This window comes from Lynx rufus, unplaced genomic scaffold (assembly GCF_022079265.1).
Source record: "Lynx rufus isolate CCGP_SWC_20201006 ecotype Redwood Valley unplaced genomic scaffold, mLynRuf1.p SCAF_9, whole genome shotgun sequence".
NCBI lineage: Eukaryota > Metazoa > Chordata > Mammalia > Carnivora > Felidae > Lynx > Lynx rufus.
This window is the reverse complement of record NW_025814897.1, coordinates 12,423,412-12,448,466: the sequence shown is the minus strand read 5'-3', so window position 1 is coordinate 12,448,466 and position 25,055 is coordinate 12,423,412. Positions and strand designations below refer to the sequence as shown.

At 39.2% G+C, this 25,055-nt stretch overlaps 1 long non-coding RNA gene across 2 annotated transcripts; it reads right to left on the bottom strand.

The window, feature by feature from the left end:
- Positions 1-981: 981 nt before the first annotated feature.
- LOC124506160 (uncharacterized) lies at positions 982-25,008 on the bottom strand. 2 transcript variants are annotated; one of them, XR_006960727.1, is made up of 5 exons: positions 21,772-25,008; positions 21,489-21,636; positions 20,405-21,402; positions 20,180-20,309; positions 982-1,207 (listed from the first exon to the last, which is right to left on the bottom strand). It is a non-coding gene; the product is annotated as an uncharacterized LOC124506160 (long non-coding RNA). The 2 variants fall into 2 exon arrangements; XR_006960726.1 differs by having other exon boundaries at positions 21,489-25,008.
- Positions 25,009-25,055: the final 47 nt, after the last annotated feature.

Here is a 25,055-nt window from a genome sequence, read left to right as displayed (position 1 = left end):
ATCCCTTCCTGCCTTAAATCCTGGGGCTCAACGCTCTTCCCTACTCATAAATGTCCTTTGTGGCATTTTCCACCCAGAACAGGGCACTTTCATTTACATTAAAAACCTGTTAAGGGGGTGCCTGGGTGGCTCAGGTCACGATCTCACGGTCCGTGAGTTCAAGCCCCGCGTCGGGCTCTGTGCTGACTGCTCAGAGCCTGGAGCCTGTTTCAGATTCTGTGTCTCCCTCTCTCTCTGACCCTCCCCCGTTCATGCTCTGTCTCTCCCTGTCTCAAAAATAAATAAACGTTTAAAAAAAAATTTTTTTTTAAAAACCTGTTCAGGCAGGTATCTTTTCTCCTCAGTGATTTTCTTAACAAAGTCTGGAAACCCATCTGCTGCCTTTTGGTCAGATGAAGCTTCTTCTCCAGTTAGCCTGACATTTTTTTTTTTAAGTTTATTTATTTATTTTGAGAGAGAGAAAGAGAAAGTGCTCGCAGGACAGGGCGGGGGAGGGAGGGAGGGAGAATGAATGAATCCCAAGCAGGCTCCACACTGTCAGTGCAGAGCACACTGGGGTTGGAACTCAAGAACCATGAGATCATGACCTAAGCCAAAGTCAGAGAGTTAACAAACTGAGCCACCCAGGCACCCCAGAGAGAGAGAGAGAGCGTGAGAGCGAGTGAACGAGAGAGACAGCGAGTGAGAGAGAGAAAGAGAGAGAGAGCACTAATGGGGAATGAGTAGAGAGAGAGGGAGAGAGAATGTCCCAAGTAGGCTCTATGCTGTCTGTACAGAGACCGATGCGGGCTCAATCTCACAACCATGAGATCGTGACCTGAGCCAAATCAAGAGTTGGACGCTTAACCGACTGAGATTCCCAGGAGCCCCCGTTGGGGTTTTTTAAGCCAAACCTGTAATCTTACTAAATCATCCTTTGCTGCCATTAAATTCTTCAGCTTTACATCCTTCACGTTCCTTTCAAGTTGCATACGACTTGCCTTTTTCTCAAATCATATTAGGACCCATAGGTATGCTTTTCTTCCAGCAGTCCCGCCTCCACATAGAAGCTCCTTTTTCAGTACGACACACAAAAAAGTATTTCACAAAAAGCGCAGTGTTGTTGTGCCTTCTGTGGGGCTGCACGATGGCTTCACAAATTCCCTCTTCTTTCTCTTTCTTTTCTTTTTTTCTTTTTACAGTGGTCCTTATGGTAGATTCATTTGTCCTGAAATGGCACGAAACCACAGCTGCAAACCTCAGTCTATGGTACATATCAAGCAATTCAACCTTTCCTTCTAACGTTGTGACTATTCTCTGCTTCTTGGGAGCACTTCCGGCATCGCTAGAATCGCTCATACAGAGTCCCATGAGTCCCATGGTGTTAGTCAAGGTTTACGATACTGTGCGAAACATGAAGAAAAATAAACGAGAACCAAGATCCGTTTTTACCGTGATATGCAATTTACTGCAGACTGCTTACAGAGAGGTGGTTAGCGTCACGTGGCCTTTTAAGCAGATCCTGGCAATCCTTGAGCTTACCGAAATAGCAACAGGAGGTGGCTACAAAGTTACTACAGTAATACGGTATGTACTATACGGGTAATGTTATAATTTAATGCTCATCTTTTCATTTAACATTGGTCAACTATGAATGGCACCACGAACGGTCTCCAAGCGTATGCACTGATCTTAATAAATTGTAACTTTTTATACTCTGTGTATATTTTATGGTACTAAATGTTACAAGAGGCTAGTAGCGACCTATGTTTTATGCATTCTTGACAAACCTTTTTCTCAAATTTTTTCTGTATTTCTAGGCTACATGTTTCCTCTGCAGGTTTTTTTCAAACTGTTGCAAATCTCCAAAATAATTTCCAATATATTTACTGGAAAAAAATCCATGTAAAGTGGACCTGTGCAGTTCAAACCCATGTTGTGCACGGATGCTGTAAGACAGAGCATCTTTTGTTATATTTATATCCAACAAAATTTCGTGAGGAATAATCCCTACTGCACAGGGCAGAGCCATAGGTGGATGAGGCATCTCATCCGAAGTGGAATATGTGTACGTGTATGTACATTCTTAGAGACTGTGTTTTTTGTTTACTTTACACTGAGTATCATAGTACATTTTAATCTTTCGGGAACTTATTTATTCACTCAATTTTATGTAGAAATTTTGCATACTCATTTAGTTTACTCCTTTCGATAGCTATACTGTCATTGGGAATATACTTGACTTATCCATACCCCTGGTTTGTGGGCATTTGGATTGTTCCCATGTTTTTGCTTTAACAAATAAAGCTGATAGGAACTACTGTATGTGTACATATTTTGCAAGTTTCTTCACCCAGGCATGGGAGTGCTGGTAAAGTATGTAAATGTTTAACTATTGAGATAATGCCAAACGGCTTCAAGAAATGGCTATACTAACATTCCCACCACAAAGTGTTAAGTGATGCTGCTGATCGAGATCCTCTCCGATGCCAAAAGACCTGTGATTTTTCCATTTGAATGGGAATAAAATGATGCTCGGACTGTAGCCTTTCTATGTAGTTCACAATATTTTCTTGTATTTTCAAGCCTTCCCGCATCCTTAGTTATATCCTTCCCCCCCCCCCACTTTGGTTTATAGGTGCCTTTTTTCTTCTGGCACAGAGTTAACACACATTTGTCAGTGTTACATTTCTTTGAGCTCACTTGACATTCAGTACTCAATATTCGTTTCTATTCCATTAACTTTTGTTCATAATTTTATTATTCCATTTGCCTAGCACCTTTTTTAAAATAAGGACCTTATAGCAGCACTCTCAACAATAGCCAAATTATGGAAAGAGCCTAAATGTCCATCAACTGATGAATGGATAAAGAAATTGTGGTTTATGTACACAATGGAGTACTACGTGGCAATGAGAAAGAATGAAATATGGCCCTTTGTAGCAACATGGATGGAACTGGAGAGTGTGATGCTAAGTGAAATAAGCCATACAGAGAAAGACAGATACCATATGGTTTCGCTCTTATGTGGACCCTGAGAAACTTAACAGAAAACCATGGGGGAGGGGAAGAAAAAAAAAAGAGAGAGATTAGAGTGTAAGAGAGCCACAGCATAAGAGACTCTTAAAAACTGAGAACAAACTGAGGGTTGATGGGGGGTGGGAGAGAGGGGAGAGTGGATGATGGGTATCGAGGAGGGCACCTTTTGGGATGAGCACTGGGTGTTGTATGGAAACCAACTGGACAATAAATTTCATATATTGAAAAATAAATAAATAATAAAATAAAATAAAATAAAATAAAATAAAATAAAATAAAATAAAATAAAATAAGGACCTGCAGGGGCGCATGGGTGACTCAGTCGGTTAAGCGTCCAACTTGGGCTCAGGTCATGATCTAACCACTTAGGAGTTCAAGCCCTGCATGGGCTGAACAGCTCAGAGCCTGGAGCCTGCTTTGGATTCTGTGTGTGTGTCTCTCTCCGCCCCTCCCCTCCGCCCACACACTGTTTATCTCTCCTTCAAAAATAAATAAACATTAAAAAAATAATAATAAGGATCTGCAGCTATACTTTTTCCTCAAAGTACTATGTAGCTAAAAGTTTTCATCTGTAGTGTTTCCATGAACCTTCAGTTCCAAATGTTTCCTAATTCCTACTTAAAATTTTCTGTGATCTGAGTTGTTTGGAATTATATTAAATTTTTCTAGTTACCCTATAGTTATGGACTTATAGCTTAGTTGCATTGTTATCAAATAACACTCTTTGAAGCATTTCAACCCTTTAATACTTGTTTGAAGTATCAAGTGCTTGCAAAGAAAGTTTATCGTGAAGTTGTTAGGGGCAATGTGCTACATAGGATCTAAGAGAAGTTAGAAGAAAATTCATGGCTCTGAATACAAATAAGTGAAGTTGAAAAATAAACATAACTGAAAATGTAAGCAAGAAAATACATGCAAAGACACCAAAAGAGAAAAAAATAATAAAGGGTAGGGCCCTTTATTATAAAACAACAAACAATAAAATTGCATAGAAAAAAAAAGATTAATAGTACCAGAAGCTCCTTCTTTAAGAAGACAATTATAGACAACCTCAGGAAAGTCTGTTCAACAAGTTAATAATAAAATTCAACTAAACAGAACATACTTAACTCCAGGGACAAACTATAGCTATCGTAAAGATTTAAAAAGTCAAGTTCTACTGTAAGAAAAACTATACACAAATATACTCAAATTGAAAACCTACAATATAGATTAGCCAAAATATATTCAGGGCGAAGTTAGTACTATATGAAACAGAAACCTGCAGATGCCAATAATGTAAAAGAAATTGAAACGGTAATCTAAAATAAAGTATCTCTTGAAGAAACTTTTCCCAGATGGTTTTACAGAATTCTGTTGCACTAAAATAAGTTAAGTCTCTGACTGATCCAAAAATCAGAAAAACTGTGAAAGATGCCCATTTTTCAGGGTTGTACAACCTTAAAAAAGGAAACTGATAAAGACAATATAGAAAAATATGGGCCGGGGCACCTGGGTGGCTCAATCAGTTGGGCAACCGACTTCGGCTCAGGTCATGATCTCGCACTCGGTGAGTTCGAGCCCCAGGTCCGGCTCTGTGCTGAAAGCTCAGAGCCTGGAGCCTACTTTGGATTCTGTGTCTCCCCCCTCTCGCTACCCCCCCCCCTCCCCGGCTCACACTCTGTGTCTGTCTCTCAATAATAAATAAACATTAAAAAAAATTTTTTTTAAATAAAAAAAAAAAAGAGTACGGGCGAATTTTACTAACAAAGATAGAAGCAAACTCACTAAATAAAATATCAGCTAACAGAATCCAACTGGGAGTTTGAAAAATAACTCCAATAATACTTTTTTATTAAGTATTTTTTATTAAGAGTTTATTCTATAAGTATAAAGACAATATAATATCAGAAAACCTATAGATGGACTTTGCCAGAGCAAAGGAATCACGAAGAAAACACATGATTATCTCTGAAGGCATAGGAAAGACAGTTCAACACGTAATTATCATTTTTCCCTAAAAAAAAAAAAAAAAAAATAGGGACAGAACAGAATTTCTTTAACTCTTGGAAGGCTATATATTAATGCCCTAGAGCAAACATCATTATTAATGGAAAAACTTTTGATGTATTTCTTTTAAGGTCAATAACAAGATAAAAATGCCACTACCACAGGTACAGTTCAACATAGTACAGAATATTCTGACAATGTAATAAGAAAAAGAAATAAAGGTAAGGGGGCGCCTGGGTGGCTCAGTCGGTTGAGCGTCCGACTTCAGCTCAGGTCATGATCTCACGGCTCGTGAGTTCGAACCCCACGTCGGGCTCTGTGCTGACAGCTCGGAGCCTGGAGTCTCCTTCGGATTCTGTGTCCCTCTCTTGCTGTGCCCCTCCCTCACTCATGTTCTGTCTCTCTTTTCTCTCAAGAATAAATAAAACATTAAAAAAAAAATTTTTTAAGAAATAAAGGCAAAAGCAATTAAAAGGGAAGGTAATGTTATTATTTGAAGCTGACTGTATAGTCCACACAGAAAACCCAGGATGATTACCATCCCATCGAAAGACCTTATAAGAAATCAAGACACAGTATAAAACTGCAGTAAAAACAAACGAAAACAGCAACACAGAATCAAAGACCAGAGTAAGAGAATAAAAGGCCCAGAAATAAATCCATCTGCATAGGAAACTTGGTGTTCAGAAGTGTTATCACAAGTCAGTGAGATACAATGGATTACTGAACAAATAATGACAGGGAAGTAGTGGGGTCTATGGAAAAGTAAGGTCGAATCCTTACCTCACTTAATCTTCAGAGGCGGACTCCACATTTATTAGAAACCAAAACATCAAGAGCAAAACTGAGGTATAAAGTTAATGAAAGGAAACGTAGGAGAGTATATCTTCGTGGTGTTGAAGTAGACAACTATTTATTATACAATAGTCTCCAAGAACAAACCTTGAAGAAGAAAAGTGACAGACATTACGGTAACAAAATCAAAGGTCTCTGCTTAAAGAAAGTCAACACATGGATAGCAAATGGGCAAGAAATAAGTGAAATGAAAATCATGGAGAAAAAGACAGTAAATTTCATAGAAAAATGTACACCGGATACGACTAGACGACTTACAAAAGGAGAAAATACCGCAACGCACACGAAGACATGCTCAAGCACATATTCGGAGAAATGCGAATTTAATAAGGAAATACTATTATGCACATGAAATGGCAAAAATTATAAAGTCGTATAAACCCAAGGACTGACAAAGATCTCAGAAGATGGTAAGACTGTATTTCTGGTCATAACTAAAACTGTTGCGGCCATTATAAGAAAATGCTACCAGTACTTAAAAAAATTGAATATAGGAATAGCCAGTGACCTGGAAATCCTGCTCCTGAATACACACTTTAGAGAAAACTCTAAAGAAAGTCACCAAAGTCCAAATACCATTTATACCAAGTTAAAACACACACATGCAGCACATACACATTAAGAATTAAAAATGTAGAATGGAAGAACATATATTCAACATAACAGGGATTAAGGAATTCAATATGGTAGCTTAGAGATAGGGAACGCATTAACACAAAACAAAAAAGCATTTTGCATTAATCAAGAATAATGTGCCATGAATGGACTGAGGGGTATAATTAATTCAATTCAGTAAATGTGGAAAGTGAAGAGAAAAATACTTTAATAAAAACCTGAGAAAAATCAAACCTCATAAGCCTTTGAATGCAGACACTTATGAATTTAATAAAATTCTATTATTCTTGGCCTTGAGCTAGCAATTTTGGTAGCAGTTCACTGCTGCTAAAAGTAAACAAAATAACAATAAAAAATTTAATTTAAAAAACCTAAGTGTCAGGCCATTCAAATAAAGAGTTCTGTGTTTTCCCATGTTTGTGAATTTGAAGAACAAATATTGTTACAATGTCTATACTACCTAAAGCGATCTACATATTTAATGAAATCCCTATCAAAATACCAACAGCATTTTTCACAGAGCTAGAAAAAACAATCCTAAAATGTGTATGGAACCACAAAAGACCCCAAGTAACCAAAGCCACCTTGAAAAAGAAAAGCAAAGCTGGAGATATTACAATTCTAGACTTCAAGTTATATTACAAAGCTGTAGTGATTAACACAGGACGGTAGTGACACAAAGATCAAACACAAAGATCAATGGAACAGAATAGAAAACAGACACAAAGATCAACGGAACAGAATAGAAAACCCAAAAATAAACCCACAGCTATATGATCAATTAATCTTTGACAGAGCAGGAAAGAATATTCAATGAGAAAAGGACAGTCGCTTCAACAAATGTATTGGAGAAACTGGATAGCCACATGCAAAAGAATGAAACTACACCACTTTCTTACACCACACACAAAAATAAATTCAAAATGGACTGAAGACCTCAATGTGAGACATGAAACCATCAAAATACAAGAGGAGAACACAGGCAGTAACCTCTCTGACACTGGCTATAGCAGTTTCTTACTAGATATGTCTCCCGAGGCAAAGAAAGCAAAAGCAAAAATAAACCATTGGGACTTCATCAAAATAAAAAGTTTCCGCGCAGGGAAGGAAATAATCAACTAAACTAAAAGGCAACCTAGGGAATGAGAGAAGATATTTGCAAAAGACGTATCTGATGAAGGATTAGTATCCAAAATATACAAACAACTTACAAAACTCAACACCCAAAAAACAAATAATCCAACTAAAAAATGAGAAGACATGAGCAGATGTTTCTCCAAGGACCTACAGATGGCCAACACGTAAGATGCTCAGTATCACCCATCATCAGGGAAATGCAAATCGCAACTACAATGAGATACCACCTCACATTTGTCAGGAGGCTAAAATCAACAACACAAGAGACAACAGGTGTTGCCAAGGATGTGGAGAAAAAGGAATACTCATCCGCTGTTGGGGGAATGCAAACTGGGTGCAGGCACTGTGGAAAACAGTATGGAGGCTCCTCAAAATTTTTAAATAGAACTACCTTTAAAATAGATCCAGCAATCGCGCTGCTTAGTATTCACCCAAAGGGTAAAAAACCACAAATTCAAAGAGATACATGTGGCTCTATGGGGTTTGTTTGCTTGCTTTTGGGTTTTTTTGTTTGTTTTGTGAGAGAGCATGAGTGGGGTAGGGGCCGAGAGAGAGCAAGACACAGAAATCGAAGCAGGCTCCAGGCTCTGAGCTGCCCGCACAAAGCCCGACACGGGGCTTAAAATCAAGAACCGGGAGATCATGACCAGAGACAAAGTTGGATGCTTTACAGACTGAGCCACCCAGGCCTATGTGCCCCTATGTTTATAGTAGTATTTACAATGGCCAAATTATGGAAGCAGCCCAAGTGTCCATCAAATGATGAATGGATAAGAAAGAGGTGGTATACATAAACAGCGGAATAATATTTAGCCACAAAAAAGAATGAAAGCTTGCCATCTGCACCAACACGGATGGTGCTAGAGAGTATAATGCTAAGTGAATAAGTCAGTCAGAGGAAGATAAGCACCATACGGAATTTAAGAAACAAATCAGCCAAGCCAAACAAAACAAAACAAAACAAAAACAACCGAGAAAGAGGGAGTCAAAACAAGAAACAGCCTCTTAATTATAGAGAACAGATTGGTGGTTGCCAGAAAGGAGGTGGGCAGGGGAATGGGTTAAAATAGGTGATGGGGATTAAGGAGTATACCTGTGATGAGCACTGGATGATGTATGGAATTGGTGAATCCCTATATTGTATACCTAAAATCAATATAACACTGTATATTAACTAAAATTAAAATAACACTTAAAAAAACATAAAAAAAAAAGTTGTGTTCCTATTTTCCTATTTGGGTGTATGTTGTATTAAAAACAATGATACTTTATAGCAAGTGGAAGCCTATGTGGTAAGTTTGTTTCACACCATAATCCCTAACTGATTCATCATGTTGTACCCACGGGTTGATGAAACCTTGTGTGCATCACAAGTAACCCCAGAACTCTTGCTTTCTGGAATTGTCCTCTTCCGTAAGATCTAATGAAAAGAAGTCAAACCTCTCCTTTTACTACAGGAAATTCAAGTCCCTCCTGAATGTCTGAGGATTCCTGCGAGGGGCCTGGATGTCTGGGTTGTCACTTTTCACCGATGACTGCTGTTCTACGGCTGCTGAGAGCCACTGGTTCAGTTTATCACTGCAACTTACAAGCTCTGCTTCCCTCAAGTTTGCTTGGCTACCTGCTGATGCTGGATAGTAGACCCAGGACAAGCGTCACTGAACTTATGAATTGTAACCCATGAAAACAAGACCCAAAATTGAAGTCATTACACTTTACCAGCCTGGAATACCTAGTCAGCTCTGAGTTCTTCTTCCTTCTATCTTCCACTCTTTACCAGCCTGAAGGAGACAACCAGGAAAAAAAGAAAAAATTGCCTGACATCACATTACTCTCTGGATTCTCTCCCCTTCGCCAGAAGGAAGGGTTTAACATCTCCTGTCCTCTAATGCGGGATCACTTAGTTACTGGCTCCAGTGACCTTTGAAGTATGGAAAAGGAAACGTGGTGAAAATCAAACCGAAATTTCATTCAATCTACCAGATACAACTGCAAATTATACATGGGAAATACAGAAGAGGTATTTACTATATGATATTAGGAAGACATTGTCAATTTTTTGGGGGGGAATAAAAATCCTATCACGGTTATTGTTTCTATTTTCTTAGAGTCTTTATCTTACAGAGATACATACTGAAATATTTACAGGAAAAATAATGATACGCTGCTTGGGGTTAGCTGCAAAATAATGGGGGAGATTACTTGGGAGTATAAATGACACTAGGGTAGACCTAACTGTTCAAGCTGGCTGAAGGTCTTTGGGGGCTCATTATTCTAGTCTCAACTTCTGCAGATGTCTTAAACACTCTATTAAACATTTTTTAAAATAAATTTCTGCTGAGACATACTTTCCCCCAAGAGAATCAATTATTATTATTAAACAGATTACTTGGTATCTCCATCTCACTTTTTGTATTCTGATTGTTTATTCACATTGAAAAAAAAATACAAGAGTATTTGGTTATAATCATAACCCAAGAGGTATTTTGACGGCCTCACTAAAGCAAAAAGTCTGTTCAAAGATGCTTTGGTGTCACCTCTGACACAATCTGCTTTAAATATTTATGGTGGGAGAACTACATTTTTAAACTGGCCTGAGCAGCCTGCTATATACATGGATTCACAAAGAAAAAAGACAGCTATCATAGAAAGAAACTAACATACAAAACACAAAAATACATACAAAACAAACAAAGACAGGGGCATCTGGGTGGCTCAGCCCATTAAGTGTCCGACTTCGGCTCAGGTCATGATCTCACAGTCTGTGAGTTCGAGCCCCGTGTCGGGCTCTGTGCTGACAGCTCAGAGCCTGGATCCTGCTTCAGATTCTGTGTCACCCTCTCTCTCTGCTCCTCTCCCACGTGCACTCTGTCTCTCTCTGTCTCTCTCTCAAAAATAAATAAATTTTAAACACAAAATTAAAACAAAACAAGCAAACAAAAAAAGACTGTCAAAAGGTAACGAAAAAAGGACCCCAGTAAAATCAAACCAGTGACCTGGAAGTACACACGAATCCAGTTCCTTTCCTAAAACCTAAAAAGATAATAAATGCAGAAAACACTTGTAACATTAGAGTTTTCTTCTCTCTAAATTTACTTAGGGGGACTTCCAATTACAAACCCATTTTCCCAATGCCCTGATGCTGGAAAAAGGGATGTCTCAGCACACATTAACAGGGTTATCTTGCTTATTAGAAAAAAGATCCCAATGTAAACTGACCAGCGTTCAGAATTACACATTAGTCCCTTGGGTGTGTGACCAGAACACTTTCCTTCTTTTTTTTTTTAATTTTTTTTTTCAACGTTTATTTATTTTTGGGACAGAGAGAGACAGAGCATGAACGGGGGAGGGGCAGAGAGAGAGGGAGACACAGAATCGGAAACAGGCTCCAGGCTCCGAGCCATCAGCCCAGAGCCCGACGCGGGGCTCGAACTCACGGACCGCGAGATCGTGACCTGGCTGAAGTCGGACGCTTAACCGACTGCGCCACCTAGGCGCCCCCAGAACACTTTCCTTCTTAAGGGACTAGTGGTGCACTGATGAAATCAGATTTCTGGGCCTATAACCCTCAGGAGCCCAGATGTGTGTACCAACTGAGTCACTACTCAACAGTCTCTGAGTTGACCAGTTGACCACCATCCCCAGTGACACCCATCTCACTCATGATCACCTTCCTTCACCCTGCAATAAGGGATTCGGTATGCAGTAATGATTTGCCAGAATTGAGGCTATGAAGATCTTATGCTCATTCATTCATTCATTAAGCAAATACTTACAAAAAGAACCTGGAGTATTCCCCTCTCTTTCACCTCACTGAGTTCCATCCAAGCTGACTTTCGGACAGTTTCAGAATACACTACACCCCTTACTACCCTCAAGGCGATAGTCTCTGTGCCTCCCACAGTCTCCCCCTCAACTTTCTGGACCAGACTAAAATACTGTGCAATCAAGACAATCTTGCACTAGCCGCCTGATTTAAAGGAGCCCGGGGGCACCTGGGTGGCTGAGTCGGTTAAGCATCTGACTTCCGCTCAGGTCACGATCTCACAGCTCATGAGTTCGAGCCCTGCGTCAGGCTCTGTGCTGAGACTTCTGAGCCTGAAGCCTGCTTCAGATTTTGTCTCCCACTCTCTCTCTCTCTGCCCCTCCCCTCCATGCTCTGTCTCTCTCAAAAATAAAAATAAACATTAAAAAAATAATAAAGTAAAATAAAAGAGCCCTTCCTCCCCCTTAATCCCCACTATGCTTTGTCCTCACCACAATACCTTTTTATTTAACAGCACAATTATTTATCTGTCTAATGTCTGTCTTGCTCACTAGAACATAAACTCCATGAAGGGAAGGAAATGTAAGTTTTGGCTAGATCCCCAATTTTTAAAAGATGCTCAGTACTGAGGAGGCTGGGTAAGATGGTGGAGTGAGGGGACCAGACTCCTCTTATCCCACAGACACAACTACATCCACAGCAATTAACTCTGAAAGTGACTTGAGGACTAGCAGAACAGACCTTCCACAGCTGGTCGTAGAGAGAAGGCCACATAGAAGAGGGTAGAAGGGCTGAAGACACAGTTAGGAACCAAATCCCCGGTGCACTCAGAGGGGACAGACTATACACAGGACACCTCCAGCCCTGGGGACCCACACTGAGAAGTGAAGTCTCCCTTACATCCGGCTGTGAAAACCAGCAGGGCTTACCTCCAGGAGACCCAGCAGGTGGGAGGAAACTGAGTCCCCACCCTTAAAGGGCCAGCATACTAAATAACTTAGCCCTGGACACAGCAGATAAAGCACTTTGAAAAGCGTCTGGGGTATACGTGAAGATTTATTAACCTAGCTTAGAACGTGTGCCAGAGGGACAGAGATCTGCAGGGGCTCTCTCTGGGAACAAAAGTGCCAGTGGGTGCCATTTTTCTTGCCTTCACCCAGCCTGCTCCCCTGCAGACCTGCCCCACCCAACCCACCCACCCCAGCAGGTGCCCCTCCAAAGCAGCTCCTGCCCCACCACACTTCAGGCAGCCCTGGCCAGGATGAGCACCACTCCAAAGAGACTCCTGGGGTGGTAGTGGGGAGGGGTAAGTCAACCTGCCAGCATGCCCACAGTTCCTGTGGGTGAGCCCTTCCGTTGGCTGTGCAGGGGGTGAGGCCTGCCATTTGTGGGCCTGAACTGTGGCAGAGGCTAACTACAGGCGGCTAGGCCCAGCAACCAGTAAGCCCACAGCAGCTACAGCTGGGCCTTCCCACAGCCTGCAGAGCAAACTCGCGCACAGTGTGGCCCGCAGCTGGTGAAGTGTGTCATTGCAGTCAACTGGGCTAAAAGCCAGCCCACTGACAAACATGCCCACACAAAAGTGTCTCAGCCAAAACAGAACTTGCAACCCACTGAGGACACTGTGGAGCGCCCAGTCCTGGTGGCCACCAGGGGGCACTGTGCTACAGAGCAACGCAGGACCTCTGCACAAGGCCCCCACTTTCAAAAGCAGGGAACAGAGCTGACCCACCTAATACACAGAAACAGAGTTAGACAAAATGAGGAGACAGAGGAGTATGTCCCAAATGAAACAAACAGGACAAAATCACAGAGATAAGCACTATGCCAGATAAACAGCTCAAAGTAATGGTCATAAAAACAAGAGATTTGAGAAAGGAGTGAGCTCAGTAAGAAGTTCAACAAAGAGAAAATATAAAAAAATAACCAGTCAGACCCCAAAGAATACAGTAGCTAAAAAGAAAAATGCACTAGAGGGAATCAAAAGCTGATTAGAGGATGCAGAAAAACAGATCAGAATCTGGAGGACAAAGTAAAGCAGCAGCAGCCAAGCTGAACAACAGCAACAAAAAAGGATTTAAAGCATCACTATCAGGGCACCTGGGTGACTCAGTCGGTTGAGCATCCAACTTCAGCTCAGGTCATGATCTCATGGTCCATGAGTTCGAGCCCCGTGTAGGGCTCTGTGCTGACAGCTTGGAGCCTGAGGCCCGCTTCAGATTCTGTGTCTCCCTCCCTCTCTCTGCCCCTCCCACACTCATACTCTGTCTCTGTCAAAAATAAACACTAAAAAAAAAATTTTTATAGCAGCACTATCAACAATAGCCAAAGTACAGAAAGAGCCCACGTGTCCATCAACAGATGAATGGATAAAGATGTGGTTTATATATACAATGGAGTATTACTTGGCAACCAAAAAGAATGAAATCTTGCCATTTGCAAGGATATGGAGGAAACTGGAGAGTATTATGCTAAGCGAAATTAGTCAGAGAAAGACAGATATCGCATGTTCTCATTCATATGTGGAATTTGAGAAATTTAACAGAAGACCATGGCAGAAGGGAAGGGGAAAAAAGTTACAAACTGAGAGGGAGGCAAATCATAAAAGACTGTCAAATACAGAGAACAAACTGAAGGTTGCTGGAGGGGAGGTGGGTGGAGGAGGTGGGTGGGCTAAATGGGTGATGGGCATTAAGGAGGGCACTTGTTGGGAGGAGCACTGGGTGTCATATGTAAGAGATGAATCACTGGGGGCTCTACTCCTGAAACCAATACTACACTGTAGGTTAGCCAACTTGAATTTAAATAGTTTTTTAAATAATCAAAAAATAAAATAAATAAAAAAATTTTTAAAAAGAATGATTTAAAAAACTGAGAACATGTTAAAGGACCTCTGTGAAACCACCGAGCATACTAATATTCACATGATAGGGATCCCAGAAAGAGGAGAGAGAAGGGGGCAGACAACTTATTTGAAGAGATAATAGCTTAAAACTTTCCTATTCTGCGGAAAGAAACAGACATCCAAACCCAGGAAGCACAGAGATCCCCAACAAGATGAAGCTGAGGAGGTCTGCACTAAGATACATAATAAATAAAATGGTAAAAATTAAAAAACAGAGAATCTTAAGAGCAGCAAAAGGAGCAAAACAGCTACATACAAGGGAATTCCCCTAAGCTTATCAGCTAATCTTACAGCAAAAACTTTGCAGGCCAAGTGGGAGTGGCATGAAATATTTGAAGTGCTGAGAGAAATAAAAAACCTACAACCAAGAATACTCAATATGGCAAGATTATCATGCAGAAATGAGAGAGAAATCAAGAGTTTCCCAGACAAAACCTAAAGGAGTTCATCACCACTAAACCAGCTTTACAAGTAAAGTCAAAGGGAGTTTTTTAAATGAGAATAAAAAAGGGGGGGGGAGGGCATGGGAGGACATAAGTATAAGAAATTATGAAGAAAAAAATTTCACAGGTAATGGCAAACATGTAGTAAAGAGAGTATCTTAACCACTAACAAAACAAAGCCAGTGTGGAGGTTAAAAAACAAAAGTAGGAAAAGCAATTATATGTACAAAAATCAATCAAAATAAACACACAAAATAAAGATATATAAAATATAACATCATACACAAAAAACTTGGAGGGGGAGTATAAATTCAGTGTTTTTACAATGTGTTTGAACTTAAGCAACCATGAAACTAATATGGGACGTCATATATGAATCCAGTGGTAACCACAAAACAAAAACCTATAGATATGCAAAAATACATTCAAACAAATCCAAGCACAACACTAAAGACAGGCATCAAACGACAAAGGGAGAGAGTAAAAGAAGAAAGGAACAGAGAAGAACGACAAAAACAACCAAAAAACAATTAACAAAATGAGAAGAAGTTCATAACTACCAATAATTACTTTAAATGTAAATGGACTTAATGCTACAATCAAAAGACACAGAATAACTGAATGGATTTTTTAAAATAACCCATTTATATGCTGCACAAAAAAGACTCATTGAAGTCCTACAGACACACAGACTCTGAAAGTGAATGGATGGGAAAAGATATCCCGTGCAAATAGAAGGGGGCCGGAGGGGGGGGGGGGGCGGGGACCAGGTAGCAATACTTACATCAGACAAAATAGACTGTAACAAGATACAAAGAAAGAAGGGCAGAACATAGTGATAAAAGGGTCAATCAAACAAGAGAAATTAACAACTATAAATATCTATGCACCCAACACAGAAGCACCTAAATATATAAAGCAAAAATTAACAGACATAAAGGGAGAAACTGACAGTAAAACAACTATAAGATGGAATTTTAACATCCCAATTATATCAGTGTATAGATCATCCAGGCAGAAAATCAACAAGACAACAGTGGCTTTGAATAACTTATCAGACTAGATGGACTTAGAACAGCTACATAGAGAACATTCCAATCAAAACAGAATACACACTCCTTTCAAGGCCACATGAAATATTCTCCAAGGCTTATCATATGGTAGACCACAAAACAAGTCTCAATAAATTTAAGATTGAAATCACATCAAGCATCTTTCCCAACCAAAATAACATGAAATTAGAAATCAATTACAAAGAAAAAAACTAGAAAAAAACAGAGACGTGGAGGTTAAACAACAAGATACTAAACAACCAATGGGTATGAAGCAATTAAAAAAAAAATGAAAAAATACATGAAGATAAATAAAATAGAAACACAATGGTCCAAAATCTTTGGGACAGTGAGAGCAGTTCTAAGAGGCATATATATCATGATACAAGCCTACCTCAAGCAACAAGAAAAAGCTCAAATAACAAGCTAACCTCACACCTAGGGACCAGAAAAAGGGGAAATAAAACCAATAGAAGGAAAGAAATAATATGGATTAGAGCAGAAACAAATGAAATAAAGACAATAAAATTAGAAAAGAATCAGTGAAGCCATGAGCTAGTTTTTTGAAAAGAGAAACAAATTGGATAAACCTGTAGCCAGTCCCATCAAGAAAAGGAGAGGATTCAAAATCAGAAAGGAAGGAAGAAAAAAAAAATGTGGATACAAATACAGAATCACAAAGAATTCTAAGAGAGTACTACAAAAAATTAAATATATTTAGTATATATAGTAAATACTAAATATATTTAGTATTTATAGTATATATTTCTAGAAATATATACTCCTCCAGAACTGAATCAAGAAGGGATATAGAAAATCTGCACAGACTGACTGCTAGTAACAAGATGGAATTGGTGATCAATAACTCCCAACAAACCACAGTACAGGTCTATACGGTTTCACAGGTGAGTTCTAAAAACATTTAAAGAAGAGTTAATACCTATTCTTCTCAAACTATTCCAAAAAATAGAAGAGGAATAAAAACTTCGCAATTCATCCTCGTGAGGCCAGCACTACTCTAATAACCAAAACCAGACAAAAAAAAAAAGAAAACTGTGGGCCAATATCCCTAATGAACATGGATACAAAAATCTTCAACAAGTTATCAGCAAACCACATTCAACAATGTATTAAAGGGGTCATTCACCACAACCAACCTGGATTTATTCCAGGATGTAAGAGTGGTTTCAATTTTGCAAATCCATGTAATACATCATATTAACAAGAAGGATAGAAACCACATGACCATTTCAACAGATGCAGAAAAAGCTTGTGACAAAATATAACATCTGTTCATGATTAAAAAAAAAAAAAACAACTCTCAACAAAGTGGGCTTAGAGAAAATATAACTCAACAAAGACCACATATGAAAAATCCACATCTAATATCATACTCAATGGTGAAAAACTAAAAGTTTTTCCTCTAAGATCAGGAACAAGACAAGGATGTCCGCTCTCCCCACTTTCATTCAACACTGTACTATAAGACCTAGCTGCAGCAATTAGACAAGAAAAAATAAAAGGCATCCAAACTGGTAATGAAGAAGTAAAATTGTCACTGAGGGCAGATGGCATGATTACACACAGAAAACCCTAAAGACCCCAACAACAACAACAACAAAACCCTATCAAAACAAATTCAGTAAAGTTGCCAAATACAAAATTAATATACAGAAATCTCTTGCATTTCTATATACTAGTAACGAACTAACAGAAAGAGAAATTAAGAAAACAATCCCATTTACAATTGCACAAACACACACACACACACACACACACACACACACACACACACACACACACACACCCTAGGAGTAAATTTAACCAAGAAGGTCAAAGACTTGTACTCTGAAAACTCCAAGACATGGATGTAAGGAATTGAAGACAACAAATAAATGGGAAGATATACCATGCTCATGGATTGAAACAAATATCATTAAAATGTCCACACTACCCAAAGCAATCTACAGATTCAGTGAAATCCCTATCAAAATACCAATACCATTTTTCACAGAACTAGAATAATCCCAAAATTTGTATGAAACCACAAAAGATCTTGAACAGCCAGAGCCATCTTGAAAGAGAAGAAAGCTGGAGGAAGTGCAATCCCAGATTTAAAAATATAGTGGAAAATTACAATAATCAAAATAGTTCAGTACTGCACACAAAAAAAAAACAAAAACAAAAAACACCAACAACAACAGATGAACAGGACAGAACATAGAAATAAACCCACAATCCTATGGTCATAAGCAGCAAAAAGATACAAGAGGGAAAAGACAGTCCTTTCAAAAACTGGTATTGGGAAAACTGGGGCAGTTTACATGCAAAAGAATGAAAGTTGAGCACTTTCTTCCATAATTCACAAAAGTAAAACTTAAAAGGAGTTAAAGACCTAAATGGGAGACCTGAAACCATAAAAACTAAAAGAAAACAAGGGCAATAATCTCTTGGACATTAGCCTTAGCACCATATTTATGGATCTGTCTCCTCAGCCAAGTGAAATAAAAGCAAAAATATTAGGACTACACCAAAATAAAAAGCTTTTGCACAGCAAAGGAAACCAACAATAAAATAAAAAGGCAAACTACTGAATGGGAGAAGACATTTGCAAATGATATATCCACTAATGGGTTAATATCCAAAATACATCAAGAATTTATACAACTCAACACCAAAAAAAGAAACAATCCAATTAAAACATGAACAGAGCACCTCAACATACATGTTTCCAAAGAAGACATACAGATGGCCACGAGACACATGAAAAGATGATCAACATCACTAATCATCAGGGAAATGCGAACCAAAATCATAGAGACATCACCTTACACCTGTCAGAATGGCTAGCAAACAAAAGACAAGAAATAACAAGTGTTGGTGAGAATGTAGAGAAAAGGGAACAGTTGCGCAGGGTTGGTGAGAATACAAATTGGTACAACCACCGTGGAAAACAGTACAGAGGTTCCTCAAAAAATTAAAAGGAAAAATAATACATGATCCAGTAATTCTACCGGATCCCAAAGAAAACATCCCCCCCTCAAAAAAAAAGAAAACACTAATTTTAAAAGATATATGCACCCTTATGTTTACTGCAGCACTGTTTGCAATAGCCAAGATATGGAAGCAGCCCATGTGTCCACTGATAGATGTGTGGATAAAGAAGATGTGGTATATATATCCACAACGGAATTATTACTTAGCCATAAAAAAAGAGATCTTGCCATTTGCAACAACATGGATGGACCTAGAGTGTGTTAGGCTGAGTGAAACAGGTTAGAGAAAAACAAACACCATATGATTTCACTTATATGTGAAATCTAAGACAAATACAGAGAACAAACAGACGGCTGTCAGAGGGGAGTTGGGTAGGAGAATGGGCAAAATAGATAAAGGGGATTAGGAGGTACAAACTTCCGGTTATATAGTAAATAAGGCAGGAGGATGAAAACTACAGCATAGGGAATATAGTGGATAGTACTGTAATGACATTATGTGGGGACGGAGGGTGGCTGTACTTAGAGTGAGCACCAAGTAATGTGTTGTGAAGTCACTGTGTTGTACACCTGACTCTGTAGCTTAACACTTTGTGTGCAAGTATACCTCATAAGGAAACAAACAGCACAATCGGAATCTTCAACACATGTATTGAAACACGTAAAAAATTTTTATTCATAAAATTGTCATTTTCTCACTATCAACTAAATAAGAGCTAATTTAATTCTCTAGAACTATGGAGGTATGCTATCACATTTAGGTAGTGGAAGCTGTGTATTTCCAGAGAAGAAAACCCCTCCCAAAGCATGGACCATTCTCCCACCTAATTTTAGAACTATTTTTATCAATGATCTGTAACACTGCATATCCAAGGGTCTTTCAGAAGCTCAGTATTTAAAAGTAGTTGTCACACTTTTCTCAAAAACCAGTGTTAAACACAGGAAACACTTACCTATATTCTTCAAACTTAAACTAGATTTGGGATTTACTTCGAGTGAAATTATTTTTTTAACTTTTGAGGCTTTGTCTGAAACTCAAATAACTTTAAAACTCGTACCTGTCCCCACCCGTCTGCAGAAAGTCAGTGTCTGAACATCAAAGACTTTGTAGCTAAAGGTCACACAAAAACAATTTCAGAATGTCAAAACTGGAAAAACAAAGTTTCAAATAACAAAAGAATTCACAGCATTCTGAGAATCACCTGGAAAGACTGTACAAGATCAAGAATAGAATAAAACACATGGACAAAGCCCTTGCTTTGATGTTCTGATCATTAACCCATCCCACAACTTCACCTCAATATAGACCACAGCAAGTCTTTTTGCCCATCTTTCAATTCCTTTCACTTAATAGCTGTCAAAAAAAAAAAAAAAAAGAATTATTTGGGTAGTATAGAATGTACCTTCTTTCTCTCCTCTCTTCCAGGAGTGCTTTGGACAGATGTCCCATGCATAAATACACCAGTGATTCCCAAACTCCAATCTGGGAACTGATACAGGCCAAGGATGAAAATGGTATGTTTTTTAATCAATCTAAAGTGCAATGAAAACAAGGACACAATTGGATTTTTCACAAAGCTAAATGTATTCCACTTAAAGTACCTGTCCCTTATCCTGAAAATACGTACCTTTGTTAGGTTTTAAAATGACTTTTCTTTTATGAAATGATGGATAGAAGGTGGTATTTTTAACATCCTCATCTGGCAAAATAAAAGTTGGCGATCTCTAGAGAGAGTTAAGAATAACTTAACATTTTTACTGTTTATAAAACCAAAACCGTGTAAAACAAACACTGACAGTCTGAGGGAAAAAAACAAGGTTTTCTAGTATGAGCAGGCCCTGGAACATGGAATGCCAACCAGACATTTCTGGAAGCTTCTATTTAACACATAGTTCTAACAGGCGCTCCCTTTGCCCCTATTCCCTTCTAGGGATGGCTAGGAATTCCCTTCACCATGTCTCCAACATTTGTCCTACTTTTCTTCTGAAATTGCTTTCTGCTAGTTGTTAAATGCGAACATAAAACGATGGGGCTACCCTATCGACCTATCTCGCGAAGCACGCTAAGGACAGAATAAGGTAGAAGGTAGAATAAAGTGGTTTAGAACCCCTAGAATAGTACACAAGTGTGTAAGAAAAATAAATGAATGACCTGGGCAGACAAAGTACAACCAAGGGAGAATCAAAGTATTTACTGGATACAGTCTCTAATTTAACAGTGAATCCTATTGCCCAGGGCAGAGAGCTGGTGAGGCAGAATGAAAAGTGGAAAAGGCTTCCCTCAGAAGCAAAACAGGCCTGGACGCCAGGGCAGCCTCCGTGAATGCACAGGACGTCCAGCTGACTTAGGAAGCAGAAGCATCTCTCTGCCACCTCACGTGGCGGGAAGAGGGCTGGACACTCCTAAAGAGTATTTGTCAAATTTCCTTTGTCCGTAAATCATAACAGCCATCCCTTATGGCACCTGGATGCACACCTAAGAGAACGCAGCTCCCTAAACTGTCCACTTCCTGCCATTCCAAACCAGGAAAGAAGTTCTTCTTCCCAAGGGGAAACTTCGTCCCCAAGCTCAGCTCCTCCAGGCCGGCTTTCATCATCCACACATTCGTCCTCAGACCGGATCATTCTGAAAATGGATTGTGTCAAGTTACTCATCTTTGTGTGTGTGTGTGTGTGTGTGTGTGTGTGTGGTAAAATATACCTAAAATTTACCATTTTTGCCGTAAGTGTAGAGAGTTCAGTGACATTAAGTACAGTTAACTCTTGAACAACACATGTCCGCTTATACTGAAATGAATATGTTGGACAATTTTTGGAGATTTGCGACAATTTGAAATAACTCACAAGTGAACTGCATAGCCTACAAACATGAAAAAAATTAAGAAAAAGTTATGTCCCAAATGCGTAAAATATACATAGTTTTCATCCTTTACTACCACAAAATGTATACAAATCTATTATAAAAAGTTAAAATTGTCAACACCTACACACTTACAGGTTGTACACAGCACCACCCATAGTTGTATGAAGGTATTAAATCATAATTGCATAAAACTGTACTACTGTGGTAATTCCGCAGCCATCTTGGCTATCATGGTGAGCTCCAGCATTGCGAGTATCCACGTAGAATGTTGTATGGCACTCAACATCCCTGCATGAGTTCTGCAACAAAAAGTGACCTCTAGAGATTCTATTAGTAAAGTTGTGGGGCAGTAAAGAGTTATATGCAGATTTTGGCTGGGCAGGGGTTGGCGCCCCCAAGCGCCGTGTTGTTCGAGGGTCAACTGCACATTCATATTGTTATGCAGCCCAAATTGTGCAACTTATCGTGGGTCCCCAAAGATTCCACAGGCTGCCGGTGGCAGGATTTCATTTGCACAGGAACGTGTTTTTGGTCCACACTCCCCAACCTTCCCATTGCCAAGGGCTTATTTCTAAATGACAGACTCTTGTTTTCTGTATCATAGAATACCAGTGGTATTACAACTCATGAGCAAAACTAAACGGATTAAATTATCCTGGAGGCCAAGTCAAGTCTCAGGTCAGATGCACTCAACGTGACAAGTCAGTTATGAAAGCAACTCTTCTGTCTGTCTGCATTCTGGCGGAATGGAGATTTATAAATCCCTTCTTTTTGGCAGCCTTTTAAACATATACCTATCAGCAACTTTATTAAGATCTCTGACACACAGAAATGATATATTGAAGGGGTACATCTTTGTATTTTTGTATGTATGTATACATTGTGAAAAAACCACTGTCAAGCTAAATATCCATACACAGTAACCCTTCTGTGTGTGTCGAGTAGACTGAAGATCTGTCCTCCTAGAAAATTTCAAGTATTCCTCTACTCAGTACAAAATACTCAACTAGGGAGAAACTCTTCATTTACATTACCACCACAGCTGTGGAATAAATCAGGGGCCACATAACATTAAAAGGCTTTGTTCACATAACCAAAACTCAATACTCACAACAGATATACAGCACAGATCAAAGTATACAGCATTAGTTTTTGCCTCATCAAAAGACATACATTAACAGCTCTTGCTTCCATCAATCTGCTACAAATGGCTTATCCTAAAAATCAATTCTCCACTGTCCCTGCTGCTTATTAATTTTTCAAGATGTAAACACCCGAGTGTACCTAAGACTCTCATGCACTATCACAAGGCAATCAATATATCAAAATTTATTGAACGACAAAATTGCACATGAACATTACAACTAGCTATTCTTTACTTTTTTTTCTTTTAGGCTTACGTATCTGAGAACACCACTTCTCCCAAAGGAAACTATCAATTTCCCCTACGAATTTGTTAACTGGTTTATTGATAAAGAGATCTACTGTTTTGTAAATGAGGAAGCACAGGTGTCTCAGGCTGCATTCTTATCTCCTATGGCTAAGCCACTGGAAAAAAAGGTGTCTTTCCTGCCCATACACTCACTCTAAGGGCAAGATTACCATGAGCACTCAAGGAATGCTGACTGGAGACTATCACCACTGTACTAATTCATTCACCTCAGGAGTTTAATGCAGGGGATATATACCTGAATAATCCTAAGAATATAGCTTGCAGGGTAATTATAGCACAGCCCGAAGAACCACCAAATGAAAAGCCCTCAGGAGCACTGGAGCAGCAAACTCTGCTCAACAAACATACTGATCATTCTTAAGGCTGTAGATATATTTAAACCAATTTGCATGGCAGTTCATTTCACAGAAATTACTTCATAGCTTCAGGAATCCCCTGTGAAATCAGTTACCAGCACTACAAATTTAAATTTCTTCTTCTTCTTCTTTTTTTTAAAGCCGACTAATAAATAATGAACAAATCACTGAACCATCATGCCTTCATACAGACCTGCAGCAGACCAGATTTGCTCCTCTCCCAGGCTGCCAATTATTTTGCTAAAACTTAACGTGTGCTCGCTCCATTAGGAGGAGACACTGCGACATTATGGAGATAAAGAACAGAGGATTAAATCGGTGAGCAGGGTCACTTACGTGATGGAAGGTTTAAAATGAACACCAGGAGTTAAAATTCTTAAGAAAGCCAAACAGTAGGGCTCAAACCATTAACCTGCTTCCTATGAACGTTGCTCAAGCTCAGTGTTTACATACCCATCCTTGCACTAGAATCTGTAATGTTCCTGAGAGCTGAGTAAGGACAAAGACTCTCTTGCCAAATTTCAGCTGGAAGCCCGAAGACGAGGCAAGGTCACACTGGTAGTGAAACGATCTTCAGCAGCATATAGTCAGTCATAGGTCATTTGAGTGAATACCGATTTACAGTAATGCCCCCAACCACCATAGCTCATCAATCACAGCACCTTCACTCGGCATTAGCTATCACGCGTGCTCCCTGCACGCCAAGCACTGAGCCCAGAACAATAAGAGAAGTATTTCATTCTAACATTATTCTTTGAGTTAGGTACCATCATTCTCATTTTATAAATAAAAAAAATTAAGGCTTAGAGAAATGAACGTGGCAGAGCCACTCAGTAAGTCTCAGAGCTCGGGTTTGAAGCCAGAGTTTGATTCAAGAACCCTGTCTTCAACTATCAAACAATCCTGTTGTCCAAACCACTGAAGTCGGCACATAGGCTGAAACCCATGCTACTCCAGACCGCAGAAAGAACACTGGTCAGAAAAGTCAGCAGACTTATGTTTTCATCAGCTTACACTTAACTGCACTTATGAATTTGAGAATTAACCATTTGGAAAAAGGTACACTAAAGGCTTTCGCCACTCATAAGGTTGTTGCAAAGCTCAAACAACTTGGTAAATAAAGTTATGATAATTCTGTTCTACATTCTAGTGATTTCTTTATCTGCAACTTTCACACATTAGGATCACGCTCCTACCTATGTTCACATAATGACCATAATGGACTTAGAAATGCAATTTGAGTCTGCCATGGAAAGTCGTTCAAGCACAGTGGTTCTCTAGGTCAGGCAGAAATCATCTGTAGGCCTTTCCCAATTCTGATTTCTTGCCTTAAGAGGAGTTTGTCAGAATGAGTTGTGTTCTACAGACAGATGATTCTGATATAGCCTCTGGCTAAGGATTCACCTTAGCATCGTGCTGTAAAACAGGCAAATCCAGAGTTAGCATATTCAGACTGAAATCCTTTCTCAAATACTTACTGACCATGAAACCTAGGGGAGCCGACGTTCCACAAAACTAGCAGTGATTGCCTTACACACAGTATCTGTTCAATAAACCTTAGTTATTACTTACAGAATCCCTGTGGGACGACTGACTTGAATTTCTCG